Consider the following 16,232-nt stretch of genomic DNA (forward strand, 5'->3'; position numbering starts at 1 on the left):
CCACAGTATTGTGGTTTGATATTGTCTCTGCCAAGCACACATACTTCAAACATTGTAAATGATGCCTGCTCTTACCTGAGGGCTGCACCTCACTTTCATTTTCCATCTCTAACAACTCTCTTAATACAATGTTTGTGCCTACTACTAATTGCCTATATTTTTTTCTCAAAGGAAAAATCAGAAATATTCAAATAATTGTTTTAATGTCAAGATATACAACAGAAAAATCCCTGAAGTCTGTCTAGCTATGGACTTCCCATGACAGAACCACTTGAAAATTCCCATCTTTTACAGGGAATATTATTTCAATAGCTCAGATTTCCAAAACGGTCTACAAAGTACATTAGTATTCATAGGAAACCATATGGCTCACAACATTCAGGTGGTAAAGACCTCTGTGAGCCATGTGGCCCATTCCTTTAATTCACATATGAACTCCCCAAATCCTGAGAAAGAATGAATGGTTTTACCTCCATCTGCACATCTAGAAGTAAAACAGGTTTCAAAAGAAAGAAGTTCAGCTTTGGTGGAGGGCACACAGCCCCCAGATGGAAATCAGGAGACCTTTGGCAGAGTCCTTCATCTTCCATGTACTAAATATGAACTGTGTGTAACTCTCAGCCTCCCTGATCTGATTGGTGTCCTTTCCTGAGAAACAGGGAGACTAAGTTCCAGCTCCAGGACATGGGCAACACCCAACTGAGGTTAGCACTAGATTAATATTCACTCATCATTTTTAAATCATAATTTGGATCGTCGTTAGGACAGTGGACTTAGTGGATGACGTGCAATCCCAAGAAAGGGTTCATGGCCTTTTATTCTGTTATATGCTAGAGAATTACAAGTCTATCATGTCCCGGGGAATTTGTTCCTGGGATTAGCAGAAATCATAAAATGTACGTCAACCTGTACAAAAATATTTATTTCTCTTTATCTTTCCATTGTCTTTTATTCATTTTCATGGAGATTTTTCTCCACAGTTTGTTACAATTAAGACTCTATTAAATGGAAAACAGTGTGCCCTTGGAAAATTTGGGGCCTGGATACAAACACTGTTTTGTCTTTTATCTTGCACTGCAGAACGACACTGGAAGGAAGGAGATTAAAGGCAGAAGGTATCCAGTGTGCAGAATACATAGGGCATGTGCTCTGTTTCTGAGAACCAGGGAATAATCTTTTGAATATTTAACAGAAATTGTTTTTCTAATATCCTACATTGTGCCAAGCAAAGTGCAGGCTCTGAGGAGTCAGGAATGAATGAGATTCACTTGTTTCACACCAGGTGCTCAGAATTGACTTGCATAAGGACAAAAATAAAATGTCCTCTCAGAATCAAGGGAAACCAGGTCTACAGATGACAGGATAACTGAGCTGTGTCTCCGGTGCTTAGCCTTGATAATAATAAACGTGTCTAATTTAATTTGCTCTTACTCTACTCATCCATCATGTATATTACCCCAGACCCAGGATCTATTATGTTGAAATCTTATTCCATGGAGTTGTGTCCACTAGACAGCAGATGAGAACACTGAGGGTCAGAGATACTAAAATCTTCACAGATGTTACACAGGTAACAAATAGGACACGTTAGATTCAGAATTAAACACTGGGTCTCTGATCCATACACTGAAACTGTTCACTATTTAGCAATGAGAGTTAAGCAGACACCCAGAGTCTGTGAGCTCACTGGGGTTAAAATGGAGCTGTTTCCTGGTGGGAAGTGGGCCAAACCCTCGGCCTTTAGGTCTCCCACAGAGCGACAGGGGATAAGGCACAGAATGCAGGCAGGAGTGGCCTTGGCAGCAAAATCAAAGAGCAGGGACAGGAGAGGTGTGGCATGCGTTCTTAGGGCAGCACTCTGCGATTCTGCCTGTGCCTCAGCCGTAACTGCTGCCGCTGGCTCGGCAGGGGCGACTCCCTGCTCTGAACTGTGGTTCGCCAGAAGCCCAAGGAGGGAGCGCAGTGACCAGTGGGTCTCTGCCTGGAATGCCAGGGAGAGAAGTGCCAGCATGGGCTGGGAGGAGAGACGTGTCTAGGTGCCCTGGGAACGGATGGACTCCTTCCTGCTATGACGGGTGGGGCTGGGCGATTCCTGTGATGGCAGGACCAGGTGGGCGAGCGCCAAAGCTGTGAATAAGAGCTTTCGGGTCCCCCAGAACCAATAACATGAACTAGAATATTAGCCAATAACGTGAGCTGAGCTGTGCATATGAGTGCCTCACATCTATTTGCCTGAATATCCTGCTTATCTTCACGGTGTAAAACCAATACTCCTGACGGTCCCTCCTCCATCCACTGTCTCCATGGGACCCACGGGGCTTTCCAGTGTCTTTGCCGGGGTGTCACCAAGGAATGACCATCCCCTGCCTCTATCCTGCCCGGCACAGGCTGAGGATTCAGGCTCTGCCCTCTGGACCGGCATGAAGCAGAGCCAGCCATGGGCCTCCTGATGCTGACAGCGGTTCTGGGAGAGGACAGAGATGCCAAGCCCATGAACCTGGGCTAAAACAGGAAAGGGCTGGAGGCACAGGCAGATTACTTACTCTTATACAGACTCGGGGATCCAGGGCACAGAGCTCCTAATTAACCAAAAAGGTCCATGTTCCCCCGTCTCTGAAGACTTGGTATTATTAGAGGAGGAGGAAAAGGGAATGTATTCGGAAGTGCGACTCTCCTGTTTTCAGAAGCAAGCTCCCCTGCGCTACTAGTAGCATCCACCTCACAGACTCTTTAAATTTATACAACTTTTCTTTGTCAGTTAGAAGAAGCAATGGCCGACTTGTATGTCTGCAAATTCATTGAATTGATCATGCTATCTTGGCAAAATTATGTCTCTTATACCAAGAATCTTATACAGTTTCCATTTTCCCTGTTAAGATTTATGTCTCTAAGGAGAACCTCCCATTTTTCTCTCTGTAGTCCTGCTTTTGGGTTTTGGATGGTATGTTTTTTCTATCTTGAATGAAAGCCAAAGTTTTAATCTTTCTGCATGCATGTTTTACATGAAATAATAGTCTACTTCAGTGTATTTGCAAATGAAATATTTACTTAAATATTATAGCGAGTTTCACAGATGTCTGAAGTCTCAATGGAGGCTGCAGTCCTTTCAGAGCATGACTAACAGGGGATCTGATGCCAAGTTCAGCCCTATGGCAAGGCCAGGATTCAGTGCTTCTTGGGAAGTTGGCTTTGGGCATCTTTTAGTTCCTGCCATGTGGGCTTCCCCACTGGTCGCTGAAAATGTGGTGGCTGTCTTCTAGCAGAGTGAACAGGTGGCAGAGGAGAAGAGGCTGGCAAGTTGGGAGTTTGAGACTATGTACACATTAATGTTGGTGCATGACCCAGATATTTTTGACATTTTACTCATTGCATGCAAACCCCAAGATCCAGCTCAATGAGAGATGGTATGCACAAGGCATGAATACAGAAGGCAGGGGATGTCAGGAGCAGCTTGAAAGCTGCCCACTCTCAAACTCTCCCCCTATCTAGGATTCGGGCACTATGCCCAAGACTGGAGATGTCTCTCTGGCTACCATAGTCTCCAACTCTTTATATCAGCATCTTCTCAGCAAAACTTTGCTGGGGAAGAATGGCACATGGAAGAACTTACACTGTTTTGATTGTTTCTGAAGATCCCACCCTGTTTCTCTTGGCCATGTGGTCAGAAGTCTCTCTGGCTTCTCTTGCACCAGCAGGAGCCCTCCACTGATGTAAAGGTGAACTGCAGTCATTCCATGTTGAAGGGCATTCAGCAAATATGCTTAGAGGCTTCTGATTTCTGCTCAACTAGAAAGGGCACATCTCTCTCCCAATGCATTGTCTTTAGAACCACTGTTCTGGAACCCTTGAATAAAATGTGCTTTGGGCTTCAACAGAAGACTAGATTGGGATGAATGGGAATGAGGACCTTGTGCATCTTTCTTAATCTCAGCTCTGCAGCCTGACTGTGAAAGAGTTCTTGTGATGAGGAACTCAGAGATTGATTTATTATTTACTGATCATGAGGAAAACTTGAATATATAATCAATTACTTTTAAATCCACTAGAGGCTGTGGTGATCATTTCTTGAAATACACAAATAATGAATCACTATGTTTTACACCATAGACAAATAACAGGCATCATCATGATCATTTTGTGATATACACAAATATTGAATCATGTTGCTGTACACCAGAAATGAATGTTCTGTGTCAATTATAACTCAGTGATAGAAAAGAGGAAATTCACAAAGAGTCAGAATTTAAACCACACACAGACACATAAAGACCTAGCTCCAGGAAGTAGTGATCACACCAAAAGCTAAGAGTTATAGGGGAAAGGGTGGGATAGAGCACTTTTTTGAGAAGATTTATCAGCCATTGTGTGCCATGCTGAGGTGTGCATCTATGAGAAAGCAAGGCTGCTCAGACCCCTGTTTACCTCTGCTGTTGCTCTTTCACAATAAAGATCCATGGACAGATATAGCACCTCTGAAGGCATTAAGGTGAATCTGACCTAAGCCTGGGCCATAAACTGGGTAATGCTACTGCCAGCATGGAGGAGGCCCCTGACTGTGAAGACACTGACAGGGGGAAGAAATTAATAAATATGGATATGATAGAGAAGACGTGCCTTGAAGTATATCCAGTGGTATAGAAAGAAGGAAGGGAACACTGTGAGGGAGAAACCAAGGAAAAGGAGGGAAAGAAGGTGGAATGAAGGGAGAAAAGAAACCAGGCTGTAGCAGAGGAAACAAGAAGCTGAAGCAGAAGTCCACAGTTGACCCAATCAGACCTCCAAACTTCACTAAATGGTTTGTACAAAAAAAAATGTAAAAGGATCCTATTGGCTTTTCTATCTCCACATCATAGGTTCTGAATTAACTTTAACATCTACTGAAAGGCTGCAGTGCACATACCTTTCAATTTCAAAAAAGCCCCGTTTGGACAAGAATTCAAATATTCTCCCTATTTCTCAGAATGTTCTCAAGAACATTAAGGGGAAAAATTTCAAATATGTCTTCACCTCAAACAAGGATTGAGATTGAACAAACAGAAAAAATTAATAGAGGAATAAAGAAGCAATATGTACCAAGAAAGAGGGAGCTCTATTTATTTTGCAATGATAGAAGGGAAACTGCTCCTGCCCAGACACCTGGGTGATGCATGAGGACAGGGAGAAGGGTGGACTGATGGATGACTGCATGTCATCCCAGAGTGGCTGTGATTTCAGTGGTAAATCCGGAACCATCTCCCAATTCCATCAGTTACACTAAGAGGAATAATTTTGTGAACAAAAGGCAGAGACCTAGATGATTACATATACACTATGTGCCTGGAGACTCAGAATTTGTTGTTGTGCATGTTGGATTTTGCTGCATTTTCCAGTCCTATGAACCAAAAGGATAAAACATATTGAGATCAGGCTGCTCTGCTGATAATCCTCTGCAGCGCCCTCTTGATGTCCCTGTTCCTCAGGCTGTAGATGAAGGGGTTCAGCATCGGAGTGACCACCGTGTACATGATGGAGGCTGCCGCACCTTTCTTGGGGGAGGGGGACACAGATGAGCTGAGGTACACCCCAAGGCCTTTGCCATAAAACAGGCAAACCACGGCCAGGTGAGAGCCACAGGTGGAGAAGGCTTTGGACTTCCCCCTGCCAAGGGGACTCTCAGAATGGAGGAGACAATTCGAGTATAAGAGTAAAGGATCCCCGAGACGGGGATGCCACCAAAGATGGCACCAACAGAATAGATTAATATGTTACCAGTGGGGGTGTCAGAGCAGGCGAGGCGGATAAGCTGAGGAGTGTCACAGAAGAAATGAGGGATTTCCACATGTGAGCAGACGGTAAGTTGGGACACCATCAGGCAGTGAGTCAGGGAGTCTGGAAAGCTGATGACAAATGACATCATGATCAGCAGTCCACAGAGGCAGGGCCTCATGATGCCCGGGTAGTGCAGGGGGTGACAGATGGCCACGAACCGGTCGTAAGCCATCACAGCCAGGAGTATGTTGTCCATACACGCAAAAAGAAAAATAAAGGACACCTGAATGTGGCAACCTACATAAGAGATGGATATTGCTGTGGGCCTGGATGTTCACCAGCATCTTGGGAATGGTGGCAGTGCTGAAACCAGTGTCAGCCAGGGACAGACTAGAGAGGAAGAAGTACATGGGGTTGTGGAGGTGGGGGTCAGAGCTGACGGCCAGGATGATGAGCAGGTTCCCCAGGACGGTGACCAGGTACAGGGACAGGAACAGCCCAAAGAGGAATGGCTACAGCTCTGGATCCTCTGAGAGGCCCAAGACGCAGAATTCTGAGACAACTGTTAGATTCTGAGGTTCCATGTAGGTGGGACACCTGTTGAAAAATAAAATATAGTTTGAATAAACAAAACAAGAATACATGCACCGAGCTAATTTTGTATTGTTTATATTTTGTATAAAACATATATATTATTTAAAGTGTGCAATATATATTTATAAATATATATTTTAATACATATTAATATTAACATACATTGTGTATTGTGTGAAATACAATGTGTAATAAATATTTTTAATTTGTGAAAGGAATTTAGTTTTCTGAATTTTCTTTTCTTAATTGAAAGATAGTTGATACAAAATACTATATTGGTTTCAGGTGGACAACATAGTGATTAGACAATTCTATACTAGATGCACACCATCGTAAGCATGATCACCATCTGTCAACATACAAAGATATTATGATATTATCGCCTATATTCTGTATGCAGTACGTTTATCCTTGTGACTAACTTAGTTTATAATTGGAAGTTTGTCCCTCATTATCCCCCACACCTCTTTAGCCTGTCTCCCCTCTTCAGCCCCACCAGTTTGTTCTCTGTTTTTATGACTCTATTTCTGTTCTGTTTACATTTTACATTCTGCATTTAAGTGGTATCATTTCACGTAGCACAATCACTTATTTCACGTAGCACAGTACACTCTAGGTCCATCCACGCTGTTGCAAATGACAAGTTTTCACTCTTTGTATGGCTGAATAATATCTCATTATGTATATATAGGCAGTAAATGGGAATATCAGCATTACCAATTTTTTGTCTGGATATGCAGGAAAAAATACAAGAATAAACAAACAGTATTCCATCAGACTAAAAAGATGTTTTCCAATAACAGAAACCATCAACAAAACAAAAAAGCAATCTACTGAATGGAGAATATACTTACAAATGACACATCTGATAAGGGGTTAATGTCCAAAATATATAAAGAACTCACACACCTCAATACCAAAAAATATCTGATTGAAAAATGGGCAGAGGACCTGAATAGACATTTTTCCAAAGAGGATATGCAAATGGCAAGCAGGCATGTGAAAGCATGCTCAACATCACTAATCATCAGTGTATATATATTTGATTCAAAAAATTCACAAGTAAAACATTCACACTTGAGGACAACACACCCTGGTACCTTCAGCAATATTTATCATTTGCAAGCTCTTTTTAAAACTCATTGCTTCTTGATATCTGCGTTGTCTGTTTCTGAAATTAACACAGTAAAATATCAGACCCTGATTCTAAAGAAAAATATAGAGTAATAAATGTCTCTTTCTTTAACAAAAAAAATGACTCCAATTGAAGTACATTAACAAGCCCTCAAATGTACTTTACCTTATCCAAAGAAAACAGAAGAAACTGTCCTGATTTGGAATATAACCTATGGAAGTTAAGGATTCTAAATTAAAATTGAATATGCATAAACTGAAAGTATATTTTATATGCCAATTTTTTCATGAACTTTTATGGTAATTTGCTATGACACCAATTTTCTCATGGAGCTGAGAGCTTACTCACATGGGTGGGTCTTCTGGTCAGAGGCTTCTCAAATATAACTCAAATATATAAATATTTGGTCATGGTGGAGTTCATATTTGGACAAATATGTTTTTGTTATGTGCACAGAAGCATTTGGCATCCCTAATCCTGAAGATGGTATTAGTGATTAAATGGTTAAACAACAACTTTCTGTGAATATGCTGTATCTTTTTTGTTGTTGTTTGATGGAATAAATTTGTTTTTATTGCTACATAGTTGATATACAATACAGAATTGCTTAAAGATGTATAATAGTGATTGGACAGTCATAAACATTATGTAATGATTTTTGACAGGTTATTTTCTATCAGTGTTACACCATCTCTGGGAAAGCTCTGAGGTTGATTATTTTTGCTGTTTTTATTTGTAGTGCTTGGTTAAAACTCCCTAAATGCATCTCTAGTTGTACACATTTGTGAAGGGTTCATCTCTCATCAGTTCCAATCCTCTAATGCACAGTTAAGAAATTTAAGACTAAGGCCCAGACTGAAACCTTATATTTAACTTCTTACGCAAGCTTGGGCATTTTTAAATCTACCCTCTCTTACTTAGAATTGCAATTCAGCTCACTGAAGGCAACTCAAAAGTGTTCATTTCTCCTGGCAGGTCAAAATACAATTTCATTTGAGGGAAAGAAAATATGATTTCATTTGAGGGAAATGAAAAAAAAAGGAAAAGAAATGGAATAAAAAATACTTTACAAATACGTGTGTTGCTTGCTCATCTGTTAAAAGTATATTAATTCAAATGACCTTATAGGGTTTCTGTAAGAAATTAAGTGATAACTATAAAGTGCTTAGACAAGTATTTAGTGGATCATTATCATTGCTTACTGACCTTTGAAAAGTTCTGCTCCACTGATCACACCCAGAACCAGTAAAATCTACACTTAACTCCTTTGGGTGTATATACACATATATAAGGCCTAGGTAGAGAACCACTACCACACAGTAGCAAATCCTCCAATAACATTACCTATTATTATTATTGCCATTACTACCCTCTAACAATACTGAAAATATAAATATGTAATACTTCCTTAAGAATTCATTTTTCCAGCTCAACTGAGGTATAATTGACAAGTAAAAATTAAACATACTTAAGGTGTACAATGTGATGTTTTGATATATGTATACACTGTAAAATGATTAGCATGATCAAGCAGACTGAATAACCATCACCTCACATGGATGTTATTGTGTGTGTGTGTGTGTGTGTGTGTGTGCATGTGTGTTGAGAGCCCTGAAGCCCAACTGTCTGAGCAAATTTAAAGTATATAACACACTATTCTGTATAAATAAAGTCACCAAACAGTAAATTTTAGCTCCAGAGTTTATTCATTCTGCATAACTTAAACTTGGTGTTCTTTGTCCAATATCTCCTCATTTCCCCAACATTCAAGCCCCTGGTAATCATCATTTGATCTCTCCGTTTATGAGTTCAACTTGTTCAGATTCTATATATAAGTAAAATGAAGCAGTGTTTGTCTTTCCATGTCTGGCTAATTTCACTTAGCATAATATCCTCCAAGATCATGTATAAAATGAAATGCTGAATAATATTCCATTGCATATATATATAAACACACAATATTCATCCCTAATGGTTCCACTTCTCTGCCTTTCAATTGCTCAAAAAACAAAAACTTTTCATGCATTTGGTGGATGTATTTACTTGTCAATACGGCTAGACAGTAACATTCACTTATGTGTCCATCAACTGTTGTCTTGAACATACTTAAATATTTTCATTGTACAGTTTTCCTGAGCTCTGATTTGCCACAATATTGTACTTTTAGACTCTGTGAAGCACATATATGTATTTCAAACACTTTGAGTGATACCTAATATTACTTGAAAAATAAATTTCATTTGTGAATTCCTTATTATGACACACCTAATAAAATTCTTGTGCCTCCTTCTGTCTCACATGGTGAGAACTTCCTTAAGATACATGCATGAAGGAGAAAGGATTTGTAAAAACTGGTAATATGCAACTTCACCATTAGTTCCCTACATGTGTTTTTCCAATAGAAAAGTCACACAAATTCCACCATATGCTCTTGCTGTCAAGGTATAGAAACAGAAAGGTATGTCCAGCAATGAATCAATCTTTCCATGACAGATCTTCATGAAAATGAACATATTGTAAAGTGAATAATATTCCCGCACCTCAGATTTCCAAAATTGGTTTACAAGATGCATGGCTGTGCATGGAAATTCTGCCATCTACAGTAGTTGTGCAATAAAGGTCCCCATGAATCCTCAGCCTATTCCCCTACAGATGAGCTCACCAACTCCCAAGAGAAGGAATGAATGGTTCTGATTGCATTTGCTCATTTACAAGTAAGAAAGGTTTGAAAAGAGCATAATCATTCTGCTTTGGTGAGGGGCACAGAGCCCTCAGATGGGAATCAGGAGGCCTTTCACGGATTCCCAAATCTTTCACATACTAAATGCCGAGTGTGGGTAACTCTCTCCAGCTCCCTGTGCTGGTGTCCCTTACCCAGACACCCGGAGGCTGACTCCCAGCTCTGGGACATCGGCAGCACCTAGCAGAGGTTAGCACTTGGTAAAAATTCAGTCATGGTTTCCAAATCACAATTAGAATCATTATTGGAGAAGTAGGCTTATCACTAAAACACAATCCCAAGAAAGGTTTAATGGCCTTTTATTCAAATTTTAAGGCAGAGGAGTAGAAATCTATTACAGTCTAGGGAATTCATTCATGGATTGAAAAGAATTCCGAAAATGTATCTCAGCCCTGAAATAAGGTTTATTCCCTTGCTCTCTTACTCTTTTTTGACACTTTCATTTTTAAGAAAATAGCCACATTTTTAAATGGAATACTGTTAATTCTATTAAATGCAAAGTGACAGGGCTCCTAGGACATCTGTGACAGAGATACACGCAGCAGTGTGTTATCTTTAGTCTAGTGCTGTGGGACATCACTGGAGGGAAGGAAGACACACAGTGTGCAGAAGCCGCATTGAAGCTCTGTTCCTGGGAACCAGGGATGCATCCACTAAATATTTAATAGAGATTGCTTTTCTCGTAGCCTGCGCTGTGCCAAGCAAGGTGCAGACTCCACAGAATCAGTAATGAATGACATTCAGTTGTTTCTCTCCATTACTCAGAATACACCTGTGTAATCCTTACAAAACTAAAATGTTTTCTCAGGGATCCGGGGAAAAGCAAACCTTCATATGGCAGCATATTTTACTTGATTATATGGCACTTAGTAAGAATAATAATAATGTGTAAAATATACTTTGCCTTTACTGCACGCAAGTACCACATACTTACACCCTCACTATTCCCTACACTTAATTCTCAATCAGTGCAGGTGTGTTCCAGAAGATCAATTCAGATGAAAACGTTGAGGCTCAGAGCCATAAAAACTTTCCCTGTGTCAAAATAAGTACTGAATAGAACAGAGAGAATTAAAATTACATGGATGTCTGAGGCCCATGTACAGACCTTGATCACTCTGTGTCTCCCTGTACATCATATTTTAAGCAGAGGCACAGAGCTCTAAATTTCCACGTTTTCCTTTTCACTGTTTGCTAAGAATATAATCCATTATTCTGTCTTTATGTCTCCCACAGAGATTGAAAGGGGTTAAACTACAAGAATACAGTAGGAAGCAGACAGCTGAAGCAAAATCAGGGAAAAGGGATGATAAAGAGCTTCCCCGAGTTATAATGTTCCAACTCTTCCTGTGAACTCCACCAGTGGTCTCAGGTAACCTTCCTTCAGTGATTAAATCAGGGTACCACACACAGCTCTCTGATGGGGTCTAACAGGGACCTCAGAGGAAAGTGCACAGCGAGGGGTGGGTCTCAGCCTACAGAGACTGAAAAGAGAAATGCCGGGTCAAGCTGACAGTGGAACATTTTCCAAATGTCCTGTGAATGGAGTCTAACTTTTGGATTCTAACCTGACTTCAACCCTTTCTAGCCAAGACACACAGTTATATTGCTGTCCTTCACTGTCAAATGATAATAATACAATGTGTGCCTTTTTGGAGGTGGTTATGCAGATTATATTTAACAAGCTACATTTTAAAAACCAAGCTCAGAGCGTAACACTTGGAACACCTGGTAAAAGATTCAGGATAGTGTGGCCAATATCATCATTTCCAACAACATGCTTCCTACCTTCACAATCATTTTCATGCTTAGGGGACAGTATAGGAAGACATATTTCCTGCTCTGGGTTGTGGAGAAGTCCGCCAGGGCTACAACCAGTGTGCGAGAAAAGCAAAAGCATGCATGAGTTCTTGTACCCCCAACAGAACCAGGTGTTTAAAGCTCACTGGCTTCTGAGCTGAAATGTAGCATATTGGCGCCCTTCCTTATGGCTGTTCCAAATGCTTGTCCTGATAAAGAAAATGAAGCTCCTCTAGCCCCTCCTCCATCCAGCGACCCAAGTAATCACTGGGCTGCTCTGTGTCTCTGCTTGGGCATGACCAAGGGCTGATGAGACAACAATCCCTCTCCTGCCTGAAGGCAATGGAAACGCAGGCTTTGCCCTCAGGACAGTCACGGAGAATGACCCAGGCATGGACCCACTCAAGTAGAAAACGATTCTGGGCGGAGAAAACACGGCTGTGAGGCCCACTGGACTGGGACCAGCAACCTGAGGTGCAGGAAGACAAGGGTTATCATCTACCATTTTGTGACCTCGGGGGCTCAGTGCACAGAGCTCATAACCACCCCGATGGGTCCCTGTTCTCTCAATCTCCAAGGACTTGCAGGTATTAATGGAAGAGAAATGGAGAAAAGTGAGTGTGCTTGGGAGAGTCTGGACCCTTCTCCCAGGAGAAAGCTCACCTGTCCTCTGCTCTTCTGACTTCCAAGCCAAAGGGTTCTTATAAATATCATGCTTTTTTTCCCAATTAAAGTAAACCATATGTGACCTGAATGTACAACTCCATTGAATTAATCATGAGATTTAGAGAGCATTTGGTCTCTTATACTAAGAATATAATATATTTCCATTTCCACAGCTGAGATTTATGACTCCAAGGGGAACTTCTCTTATCTTTCTTTGCATAGCCCTGGGTTCCAGTGTATATGTTAGCATCGGAGATGGATTTTCTTTTCTCTATTTTGAATATTTTGGCCTCTTGGCTGAAACTGTGCATATTGGAGAACAGCCCAGTTTTCACTTTTCTTGCAAATTGATGAATTTTGGTATATTAGAAAAGTATCATGTTGACGTACATCTCAGGAATTTGGCAGGTTAAATTCTTAAGGGGTTCTCACAGATGTCTACAGTCAAAGTGTAGGCTTGGGCTGTAGTCACCTCAAGGCTCGGCTAGAAGAATACCCAGTTCCAAGCCTGCCTGTGTGACAATGGCAGGATTCTGCTTTCAAGCACAGTTGGCCATAGGATTTGCTCCATTTTTTGTCACCTAGGCTTCTTCACTGGGCAGCTGAGAATATGGTGGCGGTCTCCCATCAGAGGGAGTTGATGACTGGTTAGAAGAGGCTGGCAAGTTGAACATCTGAGTATCTTTAGTCATTAAGGTTGGAGAGACACCCCAGTATTTTTCTTAATATTATTCATTGGAAGCAAGTCCAATCACTGGGTGCACAGATGGGCTTGAGCACAGATAGTAGAACTCATGGGGAGTATCTGAGATGCTCTGCACCAACAAGTCCTGACCCACTATCAGGAATTTCAGCTCTAAGCAAAAGACTCCAGAATGTCTCTCTCCTTCTAACATAGTCCCCACCATTCACGTCACCATCTTCTCAACAAACTCCTAGAGAAGAACTTACTCTGTTGGTATTTCTGCAGCCCCTGCTGTGGGGCTCCTGGTCCTGCCATAGGAAGTCTCCCTGGTATTTCTTACACAAACACGGTCCTTCCATCTTTGCCAGGAGAAGCCAGAGCCATTTCAGGACCAATTCCATAAGCATCTCTAGAGGCTTCTGATTTCTGCTCAATGAGTTAGGGCTCATCTCTCTCCAAATATATTTTCTTCAGGACCTTCGTATTTCAACTCTCAATGTCTTTTTTAAAGTGTGATTTTGTTTCATTTAGTGATATAAAAGTGATGTGTGGGTATCATGGTTTCTCTTATCTATCTTACCTTTTCTTTGAAGTTCTCCTGGCTCAGATATCTCTGTTTGAGGAGCTCAGCGATGGATTTATTTTCAGCTGATAGAGAGAAAACTTGAATATTTAACGAATACACTTGCATATTGGAGAAAGTATGTCAACTGGCAAAAAAAATTTTAGGGAGCTCAAATGACCGCACATCAGGTAACACAAAAGAATTGGAGAAAGATGTGTGAGTGTTGAGACATTCTACAATGTATAGGTAGGCGGAAAAATCTAATATTAAATTGTTATATTAAACTGAAGTAATTTTTTAATGCGAGGAGACAATCAGATACTAAATTCATAGTTAGGGCAATTGTAGTCAATTGAATTTTATAGTAAAATTAAAGTATTATGAAAGTACCAATCATGAAGTATCAATCTTGTGACATCTTTTCAGAAGGCCTAGATTGCTACCTCAGAAACTATGTGCAGCATCTTTAAAGGAAAGGTTGATATGTACATCGGTGCCTGGGTATGTAGCAGAAGATAGAAGGAGCCCAAAGATTGACTGACCACAATAGCAGAAAAGGAAGCAGGTACAAACTGGAATCCTAATGAGGCAGTGACAATGATAGGAAAGATGCTCCCTTTGCTGAGGACGTAGTCAGTTGCTATCCTTGACTAAAAAAAATGAAGACAGAGTTTAACCAAATCATAATGACTTGCATGACAACAGTCCAGACATAATTAGAACTGCACAGCCATTGGAAACATGCACCAGTCCTCTAAATGTCTGTGCTATACCCTTGACCAAGACATATCATTATGATCCCTTTTTTTTTTGAGAGGGAATCTCTCATGTTTATTGATCAAATGGTTGTTAACAACAATAAAATTCTGTAAAGGGTACCCATTTCACAATCATTAATCAACCCCAAGCCTGAATCAAAGTCTCCAATCTTCTGATGCATAATCAGCAAGTTCTTACATGGTGAACAAGTTCTTACATGGTGAACACTTCAAGGGAACTCATGTCATAGAAACTTTTGGTTTTGATCACGCATCATGAACTATAAACAATCAAGTCAAATATGAATATTCATTTGATTTTTCTACTTGATTTTTATGTGAAACCCACATTTCTCCCTTATTATTATTATTATTATTTAATAAAATGCTGAAGTGGTAGGTAGATGCAAGATAAAGGTAGAAAACATAATTTAGTGCTGTAAGAGGGCAAATGTAGATGATCAGGTCTGTGCCTATAGACTAAGTATTAATCCAAGCAAGACAAGGGCAACAAAACATCCACCAATGCAGAAGATTTCTCTCAAAACGGGGGGGTGTGAGGTTCTAAGCCTCCCGTCTGTTGGTCCCCAATTTCTCTCCTGATGGCCACCCTGCGACGGTGCCTGTCTTAGGTTCTTCCTCCCTTGAGGGATCTTACCTGTCTCTGGCTAACCAGTCATCTTCCGGGGCCATACAGGGAAATGTAAAGTTGGTAAGTGAGAGAGAAGAAATATTCTTTGAGAAGGTTAGCTTTTCACTTCTTTTCAGATTTATGCCCTGTGTCTTCCATGCCCGGCATTCGTCTTGAGGTATCTTTACTACTTGGAAGAATTATGATATTGGTAAATTTCGATATGAGTCACTAATTCTACTAAAGGGTTGTAAATAGGAAGGAAGAAGAAAAGCTACAGAAGTAGCAGAGGGAAGAAAACATGGGAAGATTGATTATTTCTTTGACATATCTTCTTGTAGAGTAACATAAGCATGTATAGGTTTTAAACTACTAATTAAATTGCACACATACATTAACATAATAGGAATACAGCTACATAACAAAAGGAGACCTACAATTACCAGCCATATCCACTGAAACCAAGAAAACCAGTTAGGTACCCTAGGTATTTGTGAAAACTTTTCAATGATATGATGGATATTGTCTAACTGAATTTGAATAGTATGAGAAAAATCAGACAAATTAAAACAACATTCCTGGGAACTGTTCACATCCCATGTGTTCTTTTAACAGTAGATAGTCTATAGTCACATGATTTTGGAGTGCTACAATTTGCACTTCTCCTAATTCTTGGTTGAGTTCTGAAAGTATAGATCCAGTCAAATTTGTTGTTTTACTGTATGCTCAGGCCAGCTTAGATATCTCCTTCTTATTCCCATGGCAAGTCCAGGAACCGGTGGGATGAAAGCAGCTACAACTGCAGCATTGCCAGAATCTTTGTTGAAGTTTTTTGATGTTCATCTTCTGGAATGACTCTTCCAGAGGATGTTGATGTTGGAAGTTCTTCTTCATATTGTATCTTAATTCA

At 40.5% G+C, this 16,232-nt stretch overlaps 1 pseudogene; it reads right to left on the reverse strand.

The window, feature by feature from the left end:
- Positions 1-5,402: 5,402 nt before the first annotated feature.
- On the reverse strand, positions 5,403-6,368 carry LOC130680082 (olfactory receptor 7E24-like; annotated as a pseudogene).
- Between the last annotated feature and the right edge of the window lie 9,864 nt (positions 6,369-16,232).

The sequence above is a fragment of the Manis pentadactyla genome, chromosome 12 (assembly GCF_030020395.1).
Source record: "Manis pentadactyla isolate mManPen7 chromosome 12, mManPen7.hap1, whole genome shotgun sequence".
NCBI lineage: Eukaryota > Metazoa > Chordata > Mammalia > Pholidota > Manidae > Manis > Manis pentadactyla.